This window comes from Schistocerca nitens, chromosome 1, assembly GCF_023898315.1.
Source record: "Schistocerca nitens isolate TAMUIC-IGC-003100 chromosome 1, iqSchNite1.1, whole genome shotgun sequence".
Classification (NCBI taxonomy): domain Eukaryota; kingdom Metazoa; phylum Arthropoda; class Insecta; order Orthoptera; family Acrididae; genus Schistocerca; species Schistocerca nitens.
The window spans coordinates 802907937-802930596 of NC_064614.1; positions in this window are offsets into that span (position 1 = coordinate 802907937).

Below are 22660 nucleotides of genomic sequence, written 5' to 3' on the forward strand. Positions count from 1 at the left end.
CTATTTAGGTGAAGAAATATCGACGACTCATAAGAAGAGGGTATCTGGAGGCTTTCAGTTTTTTTTCTTCTCGAAACAAAAAAAAGTACTTTACGACCATTGTTTCCTTTTGTTGCCGACATGATTCTTACGCATGACAGTTAAAATCTGCCACGCGCAGAATCTGAGCTTTTTAGGAACTATAAATTTAATAGCGAAATTAGATTGACTGGATTGAGGCGGATATGTGGTTTCTGCAGACGATTTTCAACTTTGTGATTGAGATCAAGCACTCAGGATTTGCAATGTGGGCCCACGAACAGGGCGAAACGGTTAGTAAGAATTATAATGACTATTTGAACGAAAGCTTTCCTTTATTTTTCTCAGTATTAATAATCAATTTCTCTTCAAAAAATAAATAATAATCATATTATTCAATTGCTTAGTCCCATCATATGATTTGTACAATAAGTAAGTCCTTTCTTCTCCCAGTACACTGAAAATTAGGAGGACTGATGAGGTAACGAATGATGAGGCTTCCGCAGAATGGGCGAGGAAAGGAATATATGGAAAATACCAATGAGAGGAAAGGACAGGCTAACTCACATTTGTTAAAGCATCAGGGAATAACTTCCATGGTAGTAGAGGGAGCTGTAAAGTGTAAAAACTGTAGAGGAAGACAGAGATTGGAATAAATCCCTCAAATAATTGAAGACATAGGTTGCAAGTCAAGTGCTACTTTGAGATGAAAAGGTTGACACAGGAGAGTAATTCGTGTCAGGCCCCATCAAACCAGTCATAAGACTGACGACTAAAAAAAATGTAGCTAAACAAAATAAGAAATAAAACACTTCTTCAAAGTTACAACTAGTTTTCTCAATTTATTTAGCACTTCTATGCTTCGTGGACATTATGACGTACACCGTCAGGCGCAAATGGGCACTCGGAATTTTTCAGATTATTGATTATATAAACAAAAACACAATTAAATCAAGACCCAAAGCTGTCGACAGGCGTTGATATACGTCAACGGGCAGTTGAAAATGTGTGCCCCGACCAACACTCGAACCCGGGATCTCCTGCTTACATGGCAGACGCTCAATCCATCTGAGCAACCGAGGACACAGAGGATAGCGCGACTGCAGGGATTTATCTCTGGTACGCCTCCCGCGAAACCACGAATTGTCCCACACTACATTCGTAGTGCCCCCGCCCATTATACTCATTACTCGCGGCGCGTTGCCGATATACTAAGATAGTATCTGTTCTTTCGGACATGTCCTTGCTTCCATCATAAACGCCGGCCTGAGTGGCCGTGCGGTTCTAGGTGCTACAGTCTGAAACTTCGTGACCGCTACGGTCGCAGGTTCGAATCCTGCCTCGGGCATGGATGTGTGTGATGTCCTTAGGTTAGTTACGTTTAAGTAGTTCTAAGTTCTAGAGGACTGATGACCACAGCAGTTAAGTCCCATAGTACTCAGAGCCCATCCATCACAAACCTAAACGTCAGAATTGCCTCTTTGGTACCTATACCGTTCCTAAAGTTAAACTCTCCATTTTCGTTTCCATTGTTCTGAATATTATTCTTGTCAGAAGCTTGTGCGATAATTATCACGCTTGTCGGCGGTTGATATGTTCGGGATTGTGTGGATGATATTTTTCAGAACGTCAGATGGTATGTCGCCATACTCATACATTCTACCACAAACGTGTATAATCATTTTGTTGCCACTTCCCACAGTGATTTTAGAAATTCCGATCTCATGTTATCAACCCTTTCTGCGTTATTTGATCTTAAGTCATCCAAAGCTCTATTAAGATCTGACACCAACACTGCATCCCCTATCTCTTCCTGTCCACTCCTATTTCTTCTTCTATCACGTCGTCAGATAAGTCGTCCCCCTCATAGAGGCCTTCAATGTTCTCTTCCCACTTACCTGCTCTTTCCTCTGCGCATAACAGTTGAATTCCCATTGCACTCATAATGCTGCCACCCTTGCTTTTAATTTCAATAAAGGTTGTTTTGGCTTTACGCTGAGTCAGTCCTTCCGACAATCGTTTATTTTTCGTTTTCATTACGTTTTACATGCAGCCAGTTCGCCTTGGCATCCAATTCGCCTTAGCTTCCCCGCATTTCCTATGTATTTCGTTCCTGTATGATTTGATTCCTGTATTTGCCTGAACACTTATGTACTTCCGTCTTTCTTCGATCAACTAAAGTATTTCTTCTGGTATCCATGGTTTTCTCGCTGCTTGTTTCTTTGTACCTATGTTTTTGTTCCACCTTCTGGGATTGCCATTTCAGAACTGCCCATTACCCTCCAACTGAACTGCCGAACGAGATATTTTTTTACGCAGTACATGCAGCCCCAGAGAACTTCAGAGGTATGTCCTTACTACTTCCTTATCCCAATTTTTGGTGCATTGACTCTTTCCGATTACTCCATTAAACTTCAGCCTACCTGATTACTCCATTAAACTTAAGCCCACTCTTCGTTATTACTAAATCGTGATCTGAGTCGATACCTGCTCCCGCATACGCCTTACAGTCCAATATCTGATTGCGCAAACTCTGACTGACCATTATGTAATCTAACTGTAACCCACCCGTATCTCCCGGCATTTTACAAGTATACCTCCTCCTTTTGGGATTCTTGAACAGAGTACTTGCTATTACTAGATGAAATTTATTGCAACCCTCAATCAGTTCCTCTCTTCTCTCATTTCTTCTATCAAGCCGATATTCTACCGTAACACTTTCTTCTGCTCCATCCTGTACAACCGCATCCCAATCTTCCATGAGAGTTAGATTTCCATCTCGCTTTATGTACTGGTTTACCCATTATATTAGGTCATATAACTCCGCTATCTCTTCATTCTATGTTTGCATCATCGGCATGTGTAGTTCAACTGTGTTAGTTTGCTGTCGATTCTGATGAGAACAATCCTATGACTGAACTGTTCACGGCAGCTCACTCTCTTCCGTACATACCTATTCATAAGGAATCCTACTTCCGTTAAACCATTTTCTGCTGCTGTTGATATTACCCAATACTCGTCTGACCAGAAATTCTTGTCTCCTTCTCCACTTCACTTCACCACCACCGATACATCTAGATTGATCCTTAACATTTCCCTTTCCAGATTTTCTAGCTCCTCTACCACGTTCGAACCTCTGACGTTTATCGTCCCTACTCGTATAATGTTACGCTTTCGTTGGTTATTCGGTCTTTCTGTCATGGTTACCTCTCCCTTGGCAGTCTCCTCCCAGAGATCCGAATGGGGGACTAGTCCGTAATCTTTTGCCTATGGAGAGATGTCCATGACACCTTTTCAATTACAGGACACATGGCCTGTGGATGCTCACTATGTGTCTTTAATGCAGTGGTTTGCATTGCGTTCTACATCCTCATGTGGTTGATCATTGCTGATTTTACCGCCTCCTAGTGGCAGTTTCCCAACGCAAGGTAAGAGAGTGTCCTGAATGTCTATACGTTCCTCCACCCTCTTTGACGAGCCCTTTGGTGGGTGGGAGTTGACTTCTGACGCCGGAAGTTCTCCGCCGCCACTGCTGATGATACTTTTGCGAAATTTAAGCTGTAGCGAGGATCGAATATGGGACTTAGCATGTTCTTTTTTTCCTCTTTTTCTTTACTGCCTCGTTTGAACTTTGTGTGATTTCTGTCACTTGATGCTCAATGTTACCTCTTTTGTTATGCACACACATCGGAGAGCGCATAGCCACCTATGACAAAGACAATACGAAAATTATGCAGCACAAATGAACCATCTTCCTATCAACATAAACATGTATGAATATGATCTTTCACAAGATGTGACAATAGCGTAGAGAATTTTACTGTACTCATTGGTACTCATATATAATAAAGTTACAAAAAGCGCTATTATTTACTCACTGCATGGTCACAGTTGTGGACTCTGTTGCAATTTCAGCTTAAGACGGATGGTATAACGTCAGAGTCTAACATGTTAGTTCCGCTCTGTTTGTCCGAACAATTCACAATTTGAGCTTTTTGTTTGTTTGATTATAGTTGACTGCTATTTTATTTCTTCAGTGCAGGGGATGAGAGACTGTTCTTTTTTCAGTATTCTGTTTGCCGGAAAGCGCAGAGCAGTTTCTACTTTATTGAATTAAAAGCGTCCGTCGTTTCCACTCTCAAATTGACAATTGTATCACCGTCTATTCTGCCGCTTTCTCTTCGTGGGCTGATTTTACTACCTCCATTTTTCTCTGCCAGTGATTGATGGCCTTCACCAACAGGTGGCTGCAGTTCAGAAGAATAGTAACTTGACATTTATCACTTTTAATTTCAGTCGGAGAATATGATTTTGATTTCTTCCATAAGAGTTTTTTTTATGAATATTTACCGGCGTTTAGACTTTAAAGTTACCTATGGAACTTACATAGCTTAGCTTCTAAGTTTATTTCTTTAGCACTTCTGAGAAAATTATTTAGAATCATACATAAAAATATTTACATGGCTCAAAACAGACCATAAATATCTTACAAATATTACTGTGCGTCGTGCTTTGATGAAATTTCAACGGGGGTATTTTAATTCTGACATTTACAGTTTGTCTTCTTACTCTTTAGCAGTGTTCTAATTGTTTGACGTTTACTGCCCCGTTCTTTATGAAAGAAGCGCGGCTTACTACAAATTACAAATGTGTAGTCTGTTACTGTTTTATTTTTTCCGCTTCTTTGTTCGCTATTATTGTGTTTTGCAGTTTATCTTTACCTTTCCACCTTTCATTTCACTAACACCACTTTCTATTTCTATTGTCTGTATTTGTAATCTGCACTTAAATTACTAAATTCCTACTTTTACTTTACTACAACATTATTCATCTTACGTTTAAGAGTTTATTGTAAATGAGCTGATAACTTCCCTCAAATACATTAACTGAACAAATCACGTGTAGCACCTAGCAGGTACTATCCGATGTAGACGCAGTCTTATACACATACAAACAACTTACGAGTACGTAAATGGTTAAACCGCCGAGTGTCTTTCAGTCAGGTATGGCAGTTATTTAGATGAGTTTCGAATTAACGAAGTAATGAAATACATACTAATTACCGATGCAATTTGAAATTTCCTCTGTGTTTGAGATTACAGAATTAGATGATGAAATACTCATAATATGTATTTATATGTATCACCAAACACATTTCTCTGACGCTATTTAACATCCATTGCCACACAAGATGCATTACTGGACCCAGAAGAAGTAAATTACTTTCTGACGTCAGTGAACGAGCTGAAAGACCACATTAATGGAAATATCACCAGTGCTTTAGAGCTTCTTTGTGCTGAGCCACATGAGAGCTATGCCTATCTGTGTCAAGGTTCTCAGTCGATAAATGTGCGGACTTTTATTGCTTCTCTAACTATGTAACTAAAAAATAATACATCTCTTCTGCCAACCTCTTTCCGTCATCTTTAATATGTTTACTCTCTGGAGCTTTCGCTGATGAACTCAAAATTGACAAAATAGGGAGATAAGCATCTTCCTCAAAACTACCGACCAATTCCTACTGTCTATATTTTCTCATAGTTTTCCAGAATCTGTCCGCAGCTCGTGGTCGTGCGGTAGCGTTCTCGCTTCCCGCGCCCGGGTTCCCGGGTTCGATTCCCGGCGGGGTCAGGGATTTTCTCTGCCTCGTGATGACTGGGTGTTGTGTGCTGTCCTTAGGTTAGTTAGGTTTAAGTAGTTCTGAGTCCTAGGGGACTGATGACCATAGATGTTAAGTCCCATAGTGCTCAGAGCCATTTTCCAGAATCTAACGAAGAACTAGATAAACAACTGTTTCAGAGAGCATGATTTCATCTCCAACGGACAGGTTTGATTACAAATGGCAAAAATACCACTACTGCTCTCACTGAAGTTGTTAGCCAGGTGTCAAACGGATTTAAGCGTTAAGTATCTAGTATCAGTTGACAGCAAGGCCTTCGAGAGTGCACAATTTAAAACTCTAAGTGAAAAATTGGCGTATTATAGCATACACAACCGATATTTAGCTGTAACAAGTAATATCAAACAACAGGAGGCAGTTTGTATTAGTAAAAAATAGATTCTCCTCTTTGAACGAAGTTTGGACTACAGCGCCACATGTGTCGGTGCTGGATCCCTTTCTGTTCTGCAGTGAATTGGCTCTCTTCCAATGAATTCCTATGTAATTCTGATAAAACAGAGAAACTGATTCTGGGTTTGCGGAAAGTTGTTGTGGTCTTCAGTCCTGAGAGTGGTTTGATGCAGCTCTCCATGTTACTCTATCCCGTGCAAGCTTCTTCATCTCCCAGTACTTACTGCAACCTACATCCTTCTGAATCTGCTTAGTGTATTCATCTCTTGCTCTCCCTCTACGATCTTTACCCTCCACGCTGCCCTCCAATGCTAAATTTGTGATCCCTTGATGACTCAGACATGTCCTACCAATCGGTCCCTTCTTCTTGTCAAGTTGTGCCACAAACTCCTCTTCTCCCCAATTCTATTCAATACCTCCTCATTAGTTATGTGATCTACCCATCTACAGTATTCTTATGTAGCACCACATTTGGAAAGCTTCTATTCTCTTCTTGTCCAAACTATTTATCGTCCATGTTTCACTTCCATACATGGCAACACTCCATACAAATACTTTCAGAAACGACTTCCTGACACTTAAATTGATACTCGGTGTCAGCAAATTTCTCTTCATCAGAAACGCTTTCCTTGCCATTGCTTGTCTACATTTTATATCCTCTCTACTTCGACCATCATCAGTTATTTTGCTCCCCAAATAGAAAAACCCCTTTACTACTTTAAGTGTCTCATTTCCTAATCTAATTCCCTCAGTATCACCCGACTTAATTCGACTACATTCCATTATCCTCGTTTTGCTTTCGTTGATGTTCATCTTATATCCTCCTTTCAAGACAATGGCCATTACGTTCAACTGCTCTTCCAAGTCCTTTGCTGTCTATGACAGAATTAGAATGTCATCGGCGAACCTCTAAGTTTTTATTTCTTCTCCATGGATTTTAATACCTACTCCGACTTTTTCTTTTGTTTTCTTTACTGCTTGCTCAATATACAGATTGAATAACATCGGGGAGAGGCTATAACCCTGTCTCACTCCCTTCCCAACCGCTGCTTCCCTTCCATGCCCCTCGACTTTTATAAATGCCATCTGGTTTCTGTACAAATTGTAAATAGCCTTTCGCTCCCTGTATTTTACCCCTGCCACCGTTAGAATTTGAAGAAGAATATTCCAGTCAACATTGTCAAAAGCTTTCTCTAAGTCTACAAATACTAGACTTTCCTTAATCTATTCTCTAAGATAAGTCGTAGGGTCAGTATTGCCTCACGTGTTCCAACATTTTTACGGAATCCAAACTGATCTTCCCCGAGGTCGGCTTCTACCAGTTTTTCTATTCGTTTATAAATAATTCGCGTTAGTATTTTGCAGCTGTGACTTATTAAACTGATATTTAGGTAATTTTCACATCTGTCTACACCTGCTCTCTTTGGGATTGGAATTATTATATTGTTCTTGAAGTTTTTGTCAGGACAAGTATATCAGTAAAACTGTTAGGCTTTGCACTGATTCGAAATTAAAGTGGGAGCAACATATTAGCCATGTCTGCAAGAGAACAGTAAACGAATATTATCTCGTGTGCAAACTGACAGATGCTGTCACTGTAGTGTATCTGAAGGCGGCATGTTTCGGCGTGTTTCAATTGCACGTTTTCTATGGTGTACTGCTAGAGGGGTATTCCCGCTATGTCAGACAAATTGTAATACTTAAAAAAAACCGCAATAGGAGTGATCAGCAAATTTAAACCTAAGGAACGTTTCCGTCTTTTGGCAGAGAGGCTAAACACGTTCACAACACCAGAGGCAAACCGAACCTCGATATACCGAGACGCTGACTCACAGAGACTGGAAATTCATAGAAAATAACATGCTTCAAACTTTTTAGCAAAGCTCCAATATCAGTTTGGGCATCAGCCTATAATATGTATTTTCAAAGGTAAGATATATGACTGGTTATTTGAACACTCATTTTGTAAGACAGCCGATCTATTTCAAATAAATATGATTGATATTAGCACTTAAGGATATTTCTAAACGATAAGAATTAAATTGTAAAAACTTCATTCTGAAAATTATTCTTTGTTGTATATTTAATGTTGCACTGTTGGACAATGGTGAATGAACTGAGTATTGAATACTGTATTGGTTCACTAATTGGTACTACCTAGGAAATTCAGTAATTCAGACGGAAACTACAGAAGTGGAAAGTTGGCTTGCTGGTAAAAAAAATGTTGATTACAGGACTGAATGGAGAAGATGAAAACATTACCATAATTCCTTCATCGACCCCTACAATTGATACGTTTTATTGCTATGGGGTGCTGTTCTATGCTTAGCGCTGTAGCCTACTGACAAGTGAGTCGACCGTAAGCTGCGAGTTTATTTGTCGCATCCCTGACCTACAGGAGTGGCGCCACGTCCCCGAACTGTGCATCTTCGCAGATGAACAGGCGGATTGCTGTTTGGATAATTAATTGACCAATAAATTAACATCCATGTATATTCATTAGTTGCTGTAATTGGAAACCGCTATTGCCTCGTTCTCAACGTTACGCTCTAACGTTAATTGGGAACGCGAACGTTTTCGTCTGCAAACAAACAACGAACACACACACACACACACACACACACACACACACACACACACACACACAGAGAAACAAACACCCTCACACACACACACACACACACGCACGCATTCGAACGAGTGCGCGCGATGGTACAGAATCGTATTTCCGTCAACATTGTCTTCTTTTGATATGAAGTCCCACACCTTCAGCAAACAACATTGAGGATACAAAAGTCACAGGACAGCGATATTCACATATACAGCTGGCTGTAGTATCGCGTACCCAAGGTATAAAAGGGCAGTGCATTGACGGAGTTGCCGTTTGTACTCAGGTGACCCATGTGAAAAGGTTTCCAAAATCATCATGGCCTCACGGCTCGAATTATAGAGTTTGAACACAGAATGGTGGTTGGAGCTAAACGCATAGGTAAGTCCATTTTTATCATCGCTAGGGAATTCAGTACTGCGAGATTCACACTGTCAAGAGCATGCCGAGAAAATCAAATTTCAAGCATTATCTCTGACCACGGACAACGTAGTGGCTGACGGCTTTCACTTAAAGACAGAAAGCAGCGGCTCTTGTGTAGGGTTTTCAGTGCTAAGAGACAAGAAACAATGCGCCATATACGGCAGAAATCAGTGTGGGATGTAAGTCGTACGTTAGAATAGTGCTAAAATTTTTCCGTTAACGAGCTATGGCCGCAGACGAGTGCCTTTCCTAACGGCTCGACGTCGCCTGTAGCGCCTGTCCTGGGCTCGTGACCACATCAGTTGGACCCCTAGACGACTAAAAAACCGATCCCAGTGTGGCGCAAATCCCACAGATCCAAGGATCCAACTTGTCAACAAGGCACTGCGCGAGCTGGTGTGGCTCCATAAGATGTGGGCTGTGTTTACATGGAATAGATTGTCCTCTGGTGGTTTTCGGATACCTGGAGATCATTTGCAGCCATTCATGGTCTTCATGTTCCCAAAGAACATGGAATTTTTATGGATGACAGTGCGTCATGTCATCGGGCCCCAATTGTTCACTGTTGATTTGAACATTCTGGACAATTCGAGGGAATGATTTCACCCCTCAAGTCGCCCGACAGAAATCCCATAGAATATTTATGGGACATAATCTAGAGGTCACTTGTGGATAAAATCCTGCACCGGCAACACTTTCGCAATTACGGATGGTTATAGAACCAGCATGCCTCAATATTTTTTCAGAGACTACCAACGACGTGTTGAGATCGTACCATGTCAAGTTGCTGCACTACGCCGGGCGAAGGAGGTTTCATACGATATTAGAAAGTACCCTATGACTTTGATCACCTCAGTGTACGTCTTGAACGTGGAAAAAAGAGGCAGGTCCGAATGAATACTGCTCCAACAAGTCTAAAGGTTCCACCGTATAATCTTCAGACGACGAAATGGGTGGATCGCAAGGTATACAGCAGTTACGTTGTTTCGACATTTCCCATTCTCATTACCGATCTACTTTAACCTCCATCAATAGTAAAGAGCCAGTAGGTAGGAATGGCCACAAGCCATTTCGAAAAACATCTGACATCCATATCGGACGCAGGAATTAACGCTGCCTCATATGTTACGGAGGTTGTTCGATGCTGCGTATTCACTTCATAAACTATTATAACGATAATAGTATCTGAGGTGTACTGATCACACAAACGTGACCCAGAGTTAGTCAGTTGAGCTACTTAAGTCGTAAAAGACCATCGTACTAATGGCTAAAAGACGTTTCTGCTGCAGTGATAACACGAAGAACGTTTCAGACCTATATAACCAAATCACAATTTAGTTTTTTCTAATCGCAAGAGTTGACGTAATGGTTAAGAGCAGTGAACCCGTATTCGGTAGGTGTGGGATTCAAATCCCGGACTGTTAATGCGTATTTATGTTTTCATACATTTCTCTGACTGGATTAACGCGACTGCCGGGCTGGTCACTTGGATATGAAAATGGCTAGTTTGTTACCCGTCTTTCTCCTATCCGAACTTCAGCTCTGACAATAATAACCTCGTCGTTCTTAAGACACCGACTCCTTGTTTTCATATTTTCTGGAACTACTGCGAGCTGAAATGAGAAATTCTACCAATCTCGTTAAGTATCAAGGAAATGTGTAATGTTTTCTGCCAGCGTGCTTCAATTCAAGTTCCGACTTCATTGATTAACTAGTCTAGTACCCCAGGTTGCCCCGATATTTCTTTATTTCAATTCTAGTCGTTTGTCTCCTCCTTCCCTTCTCTCTATCCTTCTTCTCTGCACCCACTATATCCAACTCCTTCTTCCTCCTCTTTGTCCATCTCCATCCCCGCCCCCCCCCGCCCCCCCCCCCCCCCACACACACACACTCTGTCCATCTCCTCACGACACTCTCTCTGTCTATCTGCTACTCCCTCCACTCTTTTCCCATCTCCTCCTTCCACTCTTTCTGTTGATTTCCTTTTTTCTTTCTGTGTCCTGCTTCTCTTCTCACCCCTCTCTGTGTCCATCTCCTCCTCTTCCCTTTCTCTGTTAATTTCCTCGCCCCCTTTCTCTGTGAAGTACAATGATATAATTTCGTAGGTACATTAACGGCATATGTGCGTACTGTGAACTAAGTGTATTGCGAATAGAGTTAGTAACAAAGAAGTTATAAATTAAAACGTCATGCGTGATGTGAAACTGAACAGCTAAAATGTAGTAAGCGATAAACATATTTCCGTTCATTTTTCTGTGAGGGACATCACTGGGAAAAAGTTTCGTAGTCTTTCAAATTATGTATAAAATTTTTTGCAAGTCACTAAGTGCTATCGTTCTCAAATACTGGATGATACACTGCTATCCCCTTGGTTCATCTTGGCGGTCAACTGCTCACCAGTTGCACTTCTACTTGCCCATTCACATCTCCACTGCCGTCGTTCAGCCCTGTCATCTACGGCCATTGGTGCACCACAGTTGCCACGGGACAAGTTTTGGAAATCGCCAATTTGCTGTGCACGGATCACTTTGACCACGGCAGTATGAGAACAGCTTAAAAAAACTGAGCTCTTTCGGAATGCTTCCACCCTTCGCCCGAGAGCCAATGATCATGGCCATTTGGACGTCAGATAACTCGCTACGTTTGCGCGTTACGACAACGACTGCACTGTTTTACGCGTTAACCTCCACCCGCTTTGCATACCCTCAATTCTAGTGCTGCCATCTGTGAGAAGTTATTGAACGCTGACGTCGAACGTAGGTGGTTGCCACATAATGCGACTGGACAGTGTATTTTGATCATATTCAACAATGGAATTCTGGTTATTACTTAGCTATCGGCCAGAATACTGTAGGATGTCCAAAGTTTGTGAGCGGGTGCTGAAGCAATTATGGTACTTGACCAAACGGGTTTTCTTTTGTGCCGACTCGTGCTAACTGAGGATCTGAGCGAAAGGCGACGGCGGAGGAAGCAAGCAAAATATTTACTTGCCCCTCCTTTCAGTTCTTCTGCTGGTTCGGTTGGTACGGTTCCAAGAGGCATTTCAATACAAGGTGCTTTTCTACGCATGAGCATGTGACAATTCGTCAGAACACAGCATCTATACACAATGTTTTACAAGACGTGACACAGTAAAGACAAGTGGACCATCCAAACTGCAACAAGTGCTATGTTCCTTCTCAGTGAAACTGATTGGGAATTTTTGTGCCTTTTAAGGATGTGGTCAGATGAATTACTAAACTCTGACTCCACAAACAAATCGCTTCAAGGAACGTGCTACACTGATGTAGTACCGAATTTACTTTCTAGTTCGGCGAAAAATAATAGACAGCTAGATGAAGAAGGCGGTCAGAAATAAACGGCCAAAGCCAGAAATATTGGCTGTGTATTTGTTATTAAAATTTTCAAGAAGGTAAAGAGGATGAATGGAGAGATGGCTGAATGCGAGGCATACTTGATCTATGCTTAGAAACTACTTGATCTAAAATGCTTTAAAGGATGTGGCATAATAATAAACGAAATGGGAAATATGTCACATTTATTGCAACGTTTAATATAATTTTAATTTCCTGTCAGGAAATGCTTTAAATGAAAGCTCTGTATATGATAAATCTTGTGAAAGGGTGCTGATGACCAAGCTGTCCAGCACCCAAAAATTTTCAACTATCTAATCATATTGATACTTCGAAGTTAGTTAAGGACCAAGACACAGCAGCTTTCAAGTTCTAAGTGAAGGAACTAATGAAGAGTATTGACGCGGCTTATCATCTAAGAATATTAAAGGTTTCTTCAAATGATGAAAATCTACTAAGATAGCTATGGATAAAAGCAGACTGTCATATTTAACTGTCTTGTTGACAGAATACGACACAGCTGCTAAACTTGAATTCAGTGACATAGTCAATGAGTTTAACTCACTCAAAGCAAGGGAAGGGAATGTAGAATTGTAACAAAAACACTTCCTGGACAGAGATATTTTCTCTACGCTTAACTGTAGCACTTTTTACTTCTAATTACTAATGTATGCATTATTAATAATTTATGAGGAATAAATAAAATCTGTTCTTTGTTATATGACATACTGAAACCAATATGTAGTTGCAGCCACAAACAACAGCATATAGATTTTGTTTACTTTCAGTCTTTTCACTAAGTTCACACAGTTTGTAACTTAACCGACACGTTTAATTTGTTGGGTGCAATATTCTTGCAGGTAAAGCTTTTCAATGGTGCGTCTTGTAAGACAGTGCAATTTGCTAAGTATATGTAAAAGAATACAGAAAGCTAGTTTTACGTGGGTATGGTGGGGAAGGGTGGAAGTGACGAAGAGATGGGTTTGCCAGGTTCCAGGTTTGCCAGGTTCCAGGTGTGCAGTATAACTTCAATACACATCGGATCCGACAAGAGCGATTTAAGATGAAATAAACACATAGATCTATTATAGAGGCAGATGTCAGGGTAAGATTTGTACAGTAAGTTATGAGTTTGTTCACAAAGACTGAAAGGTGGCTACACTGAGCCACAGCGCCAGAGATCGCTAGAGAGCATTGTTCGCCCGCCTCCACTGGCAGAGTGATTATTGAGATGTCGTAGTAGGCAGTGCTTGTCGAGGACTCGGGGTAGTCAGTTCGTGTTCAGATGTGCTAGTAGGGAGTGCTTGCTGAGATGTGATACTGAAAGGTTCTTGTTCAGATGTGGTAATAGCGAGGCGGTGTGGAGATATATTGTAATTATGAGAGTGATTTTGGTCAATATATGAAGGTAACGAAACTTGATTTATTTTTCATTATTTCCATGTTTTAAATAATGTGTCATTACAGGTTCAGTCAACAAAGCATCTGGCTTGTGTTCTTGGATTAGAGTGTAATTGTGGTTCTCTTGAGTAATTATGGTATTTGTATTTTCTTTAATTAATTCAGTACAATGTTATTTAAAAATTGTTGTGTTGTTGAAGAAGAACCGTGCCAGATGCGTACGTTGAGTCACACTCCCACACACAGAACAGTTACTCTTGTGCTTGTTGTTGCGTTGGTTTTATAGTTGCTGGGGACTTAATTAATTAACTGTGTTAATGAAAATTTCCATTTCATTCTTTGTTATTGTTCTAAGCAGTCAGATTGCGTAATAATAACAGTCAGGGCCAACCGTTACGAGACTTCGTAATCGGACAGACAGCTACTAAAGCAGAAATTAAAATTATTTGCATTCAATATTTTTATTAAGCCCCCATGCACGTGGCGACCGCTGCTTCGGATCGTCCCTTGGAATTCTTCTGATTGTAAAAATAGTAGACAGTAGTATTGTTGTAGTAATTTGTAGTTTAGTAATTGTAGTCTATATTGCATGTGTAGATTTGGTAATTGGCATTCTTCTGATGGTATTTTTCAAAATTTAATATTGGTTGTCTTGTCTATGGGTTTGACAAATTAGTGCAATTATTTCAATTGTTCGTTAATCGTGTTTGAAGGAAGCGTTTCGTGTGAATGGTATTGTTGGTGATAACGTGTTATATTCTCTGTAATTTTCGTACTGTGACGAGTTTTGTATGTTTAGTAAATGATTACGCGATCGATGAAAAAGGCAAAAATGATGGATAGTCACAATGACGAAATTGTTGACATGGCGAACTCGCCAACACAGGACAACAGTACGATAAATAATGAAGTTGAAAACAATTTAATAAGCAGGGAAAATAGTCCAGAACCCTTTCAAAATTTTTCTCAATCAGAAAATTCAGAGAATACGAGATTACCGATAGAAGATTCTGGAATAGTATCGAACACAGATAGCTTTACAGCTATGACGAAGGAAACTGGTTTTGCGGGAAATGTTAGGGGCGAAAAGAATTTCGAACCGGCTATTATGGAGCAGTTGTTGGGTGCAATATTAAATATGGGATCACAGTTACGATCTGAAATTAAAACTGATATAGCATCTGAATTAAAAACAGTGGCAACACGTTTAGAAACAGATATGGGAACAATGGAATCACGGTTAGACTCACAAATAGGAACAATTAGAACTGAGATGGGAACAATGGAAACACGGTTAGATTCACGAATAGGGACATGTTTCAAAAACATGAAAGATGAATTAAAGAAAGAAATCAGAGAAGAAGTACAACCGATTTTGAATTCTCACAATAATAGATTAATTGCAGTAGAGATTAGACAAAGGGAACAGGATAGAGAACAGGAAGAAAGAGATCGCGTGATAGTACAAAAATTTTCAGAGTTAAATTTACAACGTGCACACGATAAGGAAGAGATATTTGAGAGAATCGAGGAATCCGTACCAAATGACAGATTAAATAACCTAACACAACAATATGAACAGTTAACTACCAAATGTGTCAACACTGAAACCCGAGTCGCGACACTTACGGAAGACGTAGGTAAACAGAAAGAAAAAATAGGTGACTTATCGGAAAGAGTTGAGGAGATTTCAGATAAATTGACAAGTCTTAGTTTACATGGGGGCAGAGATTCGGATGATACAGCTCCATTACCATTTGCAGAAACCGAAGAGTACCAGAACATAAATAAGCATGTTGAAAATCAGGGAAAAGTTAATGAACGCGTCAAAAGGGAATTTGAGGCATTACAAAAGCAAGACAAATATATTGAAAGCGAAATCGTAGGAAAAGACAGCAGACGAATTTTAGTATCACAGATAGCAGAGGGCTTTGAAGAAAGTAATTTGTTTCATTTAGGGGATGTAACAAGAGAGCGCCAAGCGCGCGAACTTGACAATAATCGACATTCAAACTGGGACAGACGCGGTAGGTCTTTGTCGCCACGAGGCGAAAACTTTGACTATAAACACTTTTTGACTGTTCGGAAATTTAAGATCTTTTGCAATTCTAGGAATGACATACGTCCATGTTCATGGTTAGATCAATTTACGTACGCACTTCCACCAAATTTGCCACTAAGTCACAAACTGAAATTAATGTGCAGCTATTAAAGTCCTCAGGGGATTCACTACTCTAAGTGAATATGTGCCGTAGCGAGCATAGGGCCCCGAGCTGTAGTGGTGCTTTTTCCCTTTTAGTTTTCAGCACCGCTGCCTACTCTTTCACTATTCTTTGCATCTATAAAAACAACTCTTCTACTATCCATCTATCTAGACAGTAGGTAAAGATTAACCGGATTTGACTGTTTTTCCCAAAAGTGACCTTGGAAATTACCGTTTGGACTTATTTTCTGCAGCATTCATTCGTAGTTAAAACGAAATCTTACCTGTTTATCTTCGTGACAATATTACTTCATATGTTGACGATATTCTTATTGCTAAACATTCTTGGAGTGAGCACAACAAAATTTTTGATTCATTATTAAGTATTTTTGCAAGAGTTGGCATTACAGAGAACTTGGAAAAATCTGAATTTGGTCGTTCTCAGGTGAAATTTCTCGGTCACATTATTTCTACAGAAGGTATTCTTCCCGATCCAGAAAAATTAGACGCTATTCGTAACTATGCTGTTCCTACCACAAAACGTGATGTTCGTAGTTTCCTTGGTGTCTGTAATTTTCTTAGACGCTTTGTTAGATTGGACAATTTGGCCACACCTCGTTTATGTGAATTATCTGGAAAAAATTCTAATTGGTGTTGGGATGAGGAAGCTCAATCAGAATTTGAACAACTTCGTGATGCTTTAGTTGCTGCTCCACTTCTTTCACATCCGGATTTATCTAAAGATTTTTGTTTGGCGACGGACTCATCATACAAAGGCCTAGGTGCACATTTATTTCAAGAGATAGAAGAAAACGGCGTTGTAGTACAGAAAACTGTTGCCTTTGGAAGCCGTGTTCTCTCTAAATCAGAGAAGAATTATTCGATTACGGAACTTGAAGCTTTGGCTGTTGTATGGGCCTTCACAAAATTTCGCACATTTTTGTTTGGCAGACATACTAAGGTTTACACCGATCATCGAGCTCTGGAATTTCTTATGTCGACAAAATTAACTCATGGCAGATTGTCACGATGGGCGTTGTACCTACAGGAATTTGATTTTAGTATTGTTTACATACAGGGATCTTCAAATATTGTTGCTGATGCTTTATCACGTGCACCTATGGGTTTGAAACAAAGTGCCGAAGAGGACGGCAAAGAAAACCATTATTGTTTGATGTACATTCAAGGTGTTGCGTTTGAGAACTTTATTTCGTCTTCGCTCCAGGACATCGCTAAGGAGCAAAATAAGGATCCAATCTGGAAGGACATTAAGGAGAAGTGGAGGAGAAAGGAAAGCGTAGCGATCAGACAGTATTATTTAGTTCGCAATGATATTCTTTTCAAACGAAAATCGGTCGACAACTCTGTTTGGTTAGTTTGTATTCCTGATGAGTGGGTCAATAAATTGATTTGGTACACACATTTCAGTTATGCGCACTTTGGTCCCAGAAAATGCTTTCATAAATTACGAGAAAATTGCTACTTCAGTAATATGGAAAAACGTATTCGATCTGTTCTTGCCAAATGCAAATTATGTCAAAAGGCTAAGCCGCCAACAATTTCTCACAGAGCACCGTTGTTTCCTATCATTCCAGCGAAATTAAAGGAGATGGCTGCAGTTGATCTGTTCGGTCCAGTGGTTCGATCTACTAATGGTTTTGCGTACATTTTTGTAGCAGTGGAATTGACATCAAAATATGTGTGTTTTACACCGTTACGCAAAGCAACAGCTCGTTCAGTATCTAACGCTTTCATCAAACATTTTCTTAAAGAAGTTGGTCATGTTGATAAGGTTATATCAGATAATGGATCACAGTTTCGCTCTAAAATTTGGCTTCGTACTCTACGGCGTCGGAAGATTAAACCAATTTTCATTTCACTTTTTCACCCTCAATCTAATGCTTCAGAGAGATGGATGAAGGAAATCAATAAATTGTGTCGTCTTTATTGTCATCAGAATCACAGAACGTGGGATCAGTATCTTCATCTTTTTCAAAACATTCTGAATGAACTTCCTAATGATTCAACTTCTTTACCGCCTCTATTGATATCAAAAAATAAAGCACCGATAAATCGCATTTCTGAAATAGTTCCTTTTCCGCCTTCACGGAAACTGCGGTATTCTGAAGTTGTCAACCTGGCTCTACAAAATATTGCATCTGCGGCTGCTAGAAGAGAGAAATCAGCTAAGCGTCCTGGTCGTTTAAAAATCTTGTCAGTTGGTCAAAAGGTGTTAATTAAGTCCCATCGTTTATCTCATAAAGGAAAAGGCTTGTGTCGCAAATTTTTTCTGCTTTATAACGGTCCATATAGAGTTCGCAAAATTATTCATGATAACACTGTTGAAGTAGAAACTCTTAAATCTCGACGCTCTAAAGGAATACATCATATATCGAACGTTAAAATTTTTGTGGAATGATATAATTTTGAAACATTTTTGTGGAATGACATACTTTAGAGAAACTAACAGCTACATGTAAACATGCGGAGAGTACAAGGATACCGCGCTGTGTTTTGGCGGCGGCGCGTACTCAAAGCAACAGTCAAGTCGGCGCGCCGCACAAGGCAGTCGTTGACCGCAAACAATCACTTCTTACGTCACGCGCCTACAGCTGATCGAGCGCCCAGTGTGAATGCACTGACAGCCGTAAACAAATACACAGTCTAATTTCTCGGATTAAATTCAGTATAAAACTATAGTGATTTGGTAAATTATGTTATTAACGTTCAGTATTTTTCAGGATACGGTTGTGTAAAATATTTAAGACCTTCAGGTAAATTCTGTGCATGTCCGACGTTAAGACGACTTACTATGGAGAAAATTTCAGGAAGAATGTAATTTTGAAGAAAAAAAAGTAATAAACTAAAAAAGGGTAACTATTAATTGAGTTTATTTTTCAGGTAACATAATTCCACTTAGGTACGTATTTTAGATGTAATTTGCTGCTCGCGATTACGTGATTCATACTTTGTGCTAATTTCATGTTCTATGAATTTACTTGTGAAGCGACGTGCTTGTGTACATTTGCTGATTTTGACAATTATTGATTAATGAACAGGGTTGTTATTTGTATATATTATGCATCGCTTGGCTGCTATGCTCTTTCACTGATGTCATATTTTTCTATTATGTGCCTGCTGTGCTTAGTTATTTAAATTATAATTGTCACCTGATTAATTGTGCTGATGTGGTTAGATATGTAAGTTATACTTTGTGATTTATCTGCTTGCGCCTTCATGTTTACTTATTAAGATTACATATAAACATTTATTTGCTTATGCTGATATGATGCTAATGACCTGTTTATTATGATAGATAACATATTTGCTGCCTTGCTTATGGATTGCATATTTACACATTTCTGTTTTGTTGTCATAACTACTCTTCAATTTAGAATATAGAAATGCTGATATACTGTGTACGTACATAGAGTTTAGGTCACACTATTGTATTAATTATAGATTGTTCGCTTGGCAGAGCCTCGTTGTAAGAATTGTGCTGCATCCACTTGTTAACATTCTGTTCTCTACTGGTATATTTACTCGCTATTGCATGTTTTGCTTACGCTTAGTGCCTTATATTTTAAGATAAGAAAATGAACTGCAGTAATTCTACGAACGACATTGGTGCAAGAAAGTCATAGAAGTCACATGAGCTGAGGTTTTATGGAAGCTGTATAAATTTATGCTAATAGGAAGGAAGCTGACGACATGACATACCAACACTAGGTTAGACCATTGACAGTTATTACACTGCATTTTTCGTGAGCAATTGAAATAGGAAGTGACACTTGACACAAAAAAATACTCCACATGTTTGCTTCTGCTATGATTCTTGAAGTGGTGTACACACTGTGAAATATTATGATCATTCACACTCCGTAATCGTACTTAATTACTGAGAGTTATTCGAACTAAGTCTGTTAGAGGTCATGTATGCATTTCTTTTATTTAATGATGGACAAGGAACCAAAATGTATCTTATAATTTATAATGAGTAGAAAATTTGGGTCAGATGGAATACACAGAGGTTGTGTGTGGACAATGTGTCTTCGGATTGCATGGGATGCTGAATTGAAGTTGCACTAGGATTTTGTCTGTACTTGTTCGAGGAGACTGACTAGAGGAAAGAGTTGTTATGGAAGTGAAATGATATTGGTGCTGAGGTTTATATGTATAGACGTATTATTGAGGTATTGAGATTATGTGAAGTTGATGATTATTCGAGTTTTGTGGACAAGAGGTAAGGTAAATGAGGTATTATTGAAGTTAAGTGATGATTATTGGAGTTTTGGTGGATAAGAGGTAAAGTAAGTGAGGAGCATATTTTTTTTTTTTTTTTGTTGGTCCATATGGAACAAGGAGGATGAAGATGGCAGACTAGAACACTCAAGTAGAAGGAAGATTGTCTACACACACACTTTGTCAAATCACTAAGCAGTATACACTTTTTTTTGAAGAGAGGAAGTATTTGCATATCTTGGCTCACTGACAGTTGTTCAGCAACAGTACAATTTGATCTGGCTTGGCAAACATTGGTCTAGACATGATGACTATGAGGTTGACTAACTATTATTGACTGTTATACATTGCTGCCACTACTACTTGATACACATAATGAACATAAAATTTCGACAGAATTGCATTTACACAGTTAACACTATTCAATTACACAGTAGCACTAATGTGGATGAAAGATGAGTGAGTGTGTTTTGTGTGTTTTCCTTTTATAATCCCAGAGAAGTGATCCCAACCTATCTCCTAAATATTATTTCACTTGTTTGTTGTGGCTTGCACTGACACCCATAAATATTATAGGTTAACTGTTATTGTGTACTGTAATAGTTAATGTGACAATTACCTGATATCATTTGTGTGTTTATTATGATTTGTATGTTTAGTGTAAGAGCATTGATTATATTTTGTTAAAGAAATTGTATGTGCATTCAAACTATTGTTCATGACTGAACTGTCTCAGTAGTTATGGTGAATAGTATGGACTGTTACTTGCACTTTTTCTACATGATTGGTGCCACAAGGACATGTTTAATTTCTGCTGATGAACTGTGTGATCAGTGATTGTAAAAAAAATTATGGACTGTTACTTGTACTTTTTCTACATGATTGGTGCCACAAGGACATGTTTAATTTCTACTGATGAACTGTGTGATCAGTGATTGTAAAAAAATTATGGACTGTTACTTGTACCTTTTCTACAATATTGGTGCCACTAGGACATGTTTAATTTCTGCTTATAAACTCTGATGAACAGTGTGATCAGTGACAGTGTATTTTATGGAACTGCTTCTGCTGAGAAATGTGACTTGTTGCTGTGTGTACCTGCTCAGCTTTGCTGGTGCCACTCATGGACTGCTTCTACTGAAATGGTGTTACTTGTTGGTGTCTGCACCTACTCAACATTGCGGGTGCCACTGATGGACTGCTTCTACCGAAATGATGTCACCTGTTGATGTCTGCACCTACTCAACATTGCTGGGTGCCACTGATGGATTGCTTCTACTGAAATGAAGTCACCTGTTGCTGTGTGCACCTGATCAACATTGCTGGTGCCACTAATGGACTGCTTCTACTGAAATGGTGTTACTTGTTGGTGTCTGCACCTACTCAACATTGCTGGGTGCCACTGATGGACTGCTTCTAATGAAAAGATGTCACCTGTTGATGTCTGCACCTGCTCAACATTGCTGGGTGCCACTGATGGATTGCTTCTACTGAAATGAAGTCACCTGTTGCTGTGTGCACCTGATCAACATTGTGGGTGCCACTGATGGACTGCTTCTATTGAAAAAATGTTACTTATTGGTTTTTGCACCTGTTGACCATTGCTGGGTGCTATTGCTGGAACTGTCAACTGCTTATTCATGGGCTATGGAAAGCGTTTATGTGAATATTTGTATAAACTGATTTTTTTTGTGTATTACTGTTTGTGGAAAGTTATGAGACTCTTACCTGCACATATTCGTCATTGCTGACGCTATTGATTGAACTGTTTAACCACATAATACTTGTGTAAACTATTATGTAAAGTCACATGCATGAAAGAATTTGTATTGCTTACTGTATTCTATATAATAGGTTATTGAAAGGTCAGTGCAAAGCCAAAATTTTATCTAGTTATATGGTATTTACGTATTAATATTATCTTTTATTTTTGTCTGTATTTTTTTGACGAATTTGGTGGTATTTTCACCACCAATGCTGGCAAAAATACCATCAAATTCTAGCCGTGGAGGAAGGGCATATGAAAGGTGGCTACACTGAGCCACAGCGCCAGAGATCGCTAGAGAGCATTGTTCGCCCGCCTCCACTGGCAGAGTGATTATTGAGATGTCGTAGTAGGCAGTGCTTGTCGAGGACTCGGGGTAGTCAGTTCGTGTTCAGATGTGCTGAGATGTGATACTGAAAGGTTCTTGTTCAGATGTGGTAATAGCGAGGCGGTGTGGAGATATATTGTAATTATGAGAGTGATTTTGGTCAATATATGAAGGTAACGAAACTTGATTTATTTTTCATTATTTCCATGTTTTAAATAATGTGTCATTACAGGTTCAGTCAACAAAGCA